The following is a 4,701-nucleotide window of genomic DNA, read 5'->3' as shown; positions in this document are numbered from 1 at the left end:
ACAACAAAAACTTTTTTTAAGATTTATTTATTATTTAGAGATAAAGACAGAGAGAAAGCAGGCAGGGGGAGGGCTGAAGGAGACGAGACACAGAATCTCAAGCTCCTGGCTGAGTGTGGAGCCCCACACAGGGCTCGATCTCACACCCCTGAAATCATGACCTAAGCCGAAATCAAGAGCCAATGCGCAGCCAACTGAGCCACCCAGGTGCCCCTACAATGAAAACTCTTTAGCAAGTTGGGAATAGAAAATAAATATAATATCCTACTGCAAATGTAATATTAGAATTGAAATATTAGAATTTCCCCCCCAAAAAAATATTAAAATTCCCTTAATCATCAGCAACAAAGATATATGCATCCTCATTTCTGTTCAACAATGTACTAGATATATTAGCAGAGTAAAACATGTAAGATAAATAAGAGGAATAAAGCATAAAAGAATCAAAATTATCATTAATCATGTGACAAAACTGTCTAGATAGTAAATCCAAATTATAAGAATCCAGCAAAATTGTGCTTTAGATAAAAATAAATACACAAGAAGCAATTTTATCCCTATATGCCTATGATAGCCAGACGTTTTCTCTTAAAAATATCACTTTATAACAATAAAAATATAAATAAATACACCATCAAAATACATGGAAGGCTTCCATGGAGAAAAGTATAAGATGTCATTGAGAAACATTAAAGAAAACTGGAAAAACATATGCCACATTTCATGAAAGGGAATACTTAATACCATAACCAAAATCAGACTAATTCTCCGATCTAATATATGAATGCAATTCAACTATAAATCAAAATCCCAAAAGGGATTTTCATGGAACTTGATAAGCTGATCCTAAAATTTATATGGAACAGCAAATGCTAAGAATAGCCAAGAAATTATTGAAGATGAACAAGAACATCTAGATATCAAAGACTTATAGTCAAACTGTAATAATTAAGACTTTGTGTTATTGAAGCAGTAAACCAATGGAATACACAAAATGAACATACACAAATGCATAAAAAGAACACACAGCTTAGGAGAACCTGTGTGGCTCAGTTGTTAAGCACCTGCCTTTGGCTCAGGTCCTGGTCTCGGGGTCTTGGGATCAAGCCCCGTGTCAGGCTCCCTGCTCAGCAAGGAGTCTGCTTCCCTCTGTCCCTCCTTCTCCCTCCGCCCCTCCCTCCCACTCCTGGGCTGTCTCTCTCAAGAAAATAAATAAAATCTTAAAAAAAAAAAAAGAAAAAGAAAAAAGAACGCAAGACTTAAACATATGTGTGAATTTGACAAATGATAGAAGGGGCCCTAAAAAAAAAAAAAAAAAAAAAAAAAAAAAAATCAAGGGAGAAAGGAAGCTCTTTTTTTTTTTCTTCAACTTCAAATCACATTTTATTATTGGAAAAGTCATTTATATTTTTAGGATTGCTGTCAAATAACAATTTATTTTTTAAAAAATCTCAGAACATGTTCTAGAATGCTCAGTAGCAAAGATCTACCAATGTTACCCAAAACCACAACGAGATATCACCTCACACTGGTCAGAATGGCTAAAATTAACAACACAGAAAACAACAGATATTGGAGAGGATGTGGAGAAAGGGGAGCCCTCTTATACTGCCGGTGGGAATGCAAACTAATACAGCCACTCTGGAAAACAGTTCCCCCCAAAATTAAAAAGCATACGAAAATACTGATTTCAAAGGGCACAAGCACCCCAATGTTTATAGCTGCATTATCAACAATAGGCAAATTATGGAAAGAGCCCAAATGTCCACCAATTAATGAATGGATAAAGGAAGATGTGGTGTATATACAGTGGAATGTTACTCAGCCATCAAAAAGAATGATATCTTGCCATTTGGAAAGACATGGATGGAGCTAGAGGGTATTATGCTAAGCAAAATAAAGTTAGACAAAGACAATTACCATATTTCACTTATGTGTGGAATTTAAGAAACAAAACAGATGATCATAGAGGAAGGAAGACAAAAAAGAGAGAGAGGAGGAAGGAAACCATAAGAGATCCTCAACTAGAGAGTTGCTGGATGGTGATGGGTATTAAGGAGGCACTTGTGATGAGCACTGGGTGTTATATGTAAGTTACAAATTACTAAATTCTGCTCCTGAAACCAATATTATACTGTATGTTAACTACCTAGAATTTAAATAAAAATTTGAAGCGACAAAAAAAGAAAACCTATGTTTCAAGTTGGACCTATTAAAATCTGTATGCCTGTGCAACTCTCTTGTGTCCCATCCCTCTTTGGAGCTTTGTACTCTATCACTCAATAAACCTTGCTTTGGTGCCAAATAAAAAAATAAAATAAAATAAAATAAAATAAAATATAAAATAAAATAAAATAAAAAATAAAATAAAATAAATCTATATGCCTGTAAAGGCAATGGTTGTGCTTGACGGGGCTCTTCTAAATGAAGTATAAAGTAACATATAAAAAATGAGTTTGAAAACTTCAAAGAATTTTAAGACAGACTTAATTTTTCAAGATTTTCCTAAAATCAGTCATGATATTTATTTAACTTATGGTCTTCAGGATGCACCTTCTTCTACTCATTGATGAAAAAATTCGGTAAGAGTCATTGCCATATCTGCCAATCCCATGAAGCTCAATCAGACACCTACATGGCTATGTTAGCTATTTATCTGAGAACTTGATGATGGTTTTTGCTCGAGGATATCGTAGGGACCAAGAGGTTTAAGAAGATCTGACACATCTCTCCAGTTGGGTTCATGCTACCTCAGCCAAAGGATGCTTCTCCAGAAACTCCCAAAGCACAGCCATTGCCATTTTGCCTGAGGTCCAATTGAGAATTAAGGTAGCAATGAGGAGCTTCCGTGGATCACGGAAAAGCATTTCTTGAGCAAAATTAAAAGGTGACCCAGGAAGCGTCCAGTTCTTAAAGGCTTTGTGTTACGGAGAGCCAAGAGCTTCTTTGTTCCATTTGCTGGAAAAACACAGGCTCATTGTCCTTTTTTCTATCTGTGCCAGCAGAAAGATATCTTCTTGACATATTTTCAGAGACATAGTCTTTCTCAGTTTGTGAGCAGTTGTCCATTTCAGAGCCACATTCCAAATGTCACTATGCAAATGTTCCTTCCTTTCCCCAACTTCTACTTTTGTTGACATTCCCTCGGCTTCTAAAAAGCTTTCCTCACACTTCTCGTTGTGTTCTGCTTCTTTGCTTGAACATAATTTGTTTATGATGCCAGCAGTTATTTGTTCAAAACAAAAATTTGATCCTGAGCTCAACACTTTTTCTTTTACAAGTCTCTCTTCTTCATTGGTTACATCAGGGGCCTGTGGCTTGCACCGGCGTCAGAAATGAAGGTAAGAATTTTTTTTTTTTTATCAAGTTGACTTTCTTATGCAACAGGTTCACTCTCAGCATCTGCCTTATTATATTCAGATCCTCTTTTCCTAATACTTTGAGCAAAATCTGGAAGGCCCTTCAAACACCCCTGTTTTAGCTTTCTTCATTTGAATTCCTTTCAAAATAGTCCCCTTTCCTTTGGACTTCCTAACCTTTCCGGAGTCAACATCATTAACGCCTTCATCTTTAAAGCTAGATAATCCCCTGCTATTTTGCCATTCCAAACTACCACTTGGCAGAGCAAAGACATCTTTTCTCTACCAGCTTCATGTCCTGAGGTTTCAGTTTGAATTGCTACTTTGATTTTGCATTTGGGATGTCAGAGGTGCTCTGCTGCAGTCTTTCTATCTGGACTTGGTGCACCCTTTAGAAGGCACAATAAAATCAAAATCTTCTGGTGTTAAGACAAGTGTCTCCATTTTTGTGAAGATAATTAGCAGGTGCACTTTTAGAGCTGAACTTCAGTCCTTGTGGGCTGATAAAATATACAACCTATCTTCCTGCTGCTCTCCCTAATCACCTTTGCTTCACAACGCATGGGACAGGCTTACAGCATCCTGTCCTGGTAGCACCACCAATCTGAGCGGAAGCAATGGATTCTCGGAGCAGGGGATTCCACTCACTGCTGCTTTCTATCCCTGTTTGTTTCTCCTCTTCTCCCACTCTTTCCAATCCCAGAGCAACATCTTCCCTAGGGAGGTCACAGGGCTGGCCTGGGGCTAAGTGCCCAATGCAGGTGACCCAGGGGACAGATCCACAGTGTCCCAGGCTCAGACCCTCCATCCCAGTCATGCCCTTCAAGTGAGCTCTGGAGGCAGCAGCAGGGCCCGAGAGGGCGTGATGCCTTAGAAGCGGAGCAGAGCAAGATGCAAAAACTTCTTCAGCTCAGATCACTAGACTGAAACCAAAAGCCAAGGCAGTGCAAGTCTGTGGGACTTCCCAGCTGCTTTCTGGCCACCCTCTCAGCCACAGCTACCATCAACATGGCTCAGCCAATCAAATCCCACAGAAGCTCTTTAATAAGTGGTGTTGGGATCACTGATCACCTCCGTGGAAAATCATGAAACGTTCATCCCTACTTCATATCACACAGAAAATTGATTTTGCGGGTGAATTGAAGTTCTGAGTGTGAAAAGCACAACTTTAAATTTTTAGAAGGAAATATAGGAAAATAGTTTCATGACCTCAAGGTAATTTTCTTTAACAAGTGGGAGGAGTCACAAACCGTCAAGAAATGATGGCCATGTGTGATTACATTATAATATAAAGTTCTATATAACAGAAGCTCCATCAACAAAGTGAAAAGACAGACTCAGA

The 4,701-nt window shown here is 38.3% G+C and overlaps 1 pseudogene; it reads right to left on the bottom strand.

Annotated features, from left to right (window-relative positions):
- Window positions 1–2,475: 2,475 nt before the first annotated feature.
- LOC100685960 lies at window positions 2,476–4,176 on the bottom strand (annotated as a pseudogene).
- Window positions 4,177–4,701: the final 525 nt, after the last annotated feature.

Source organism: Canis lupus, chromosome 1 (assembly GCF_011100685.1).
Source record: "Canis lupus familiaris isolate Mischka breed German Shepherd chromosome 1, alternate assembly UU_Cfam_GSD_1.0, whole genome shotgun sequence".
Taxonomy (NCBI): Eukaryota; Metazoa; Chordata; class Mammalia; order Carnivora; family Canidae; genus Canis; species Canis lupus.
Note: the sequence above shows the minus strand (reverse complement) of the source record. Positions and strands in the feature narration are given on the sequence as shown.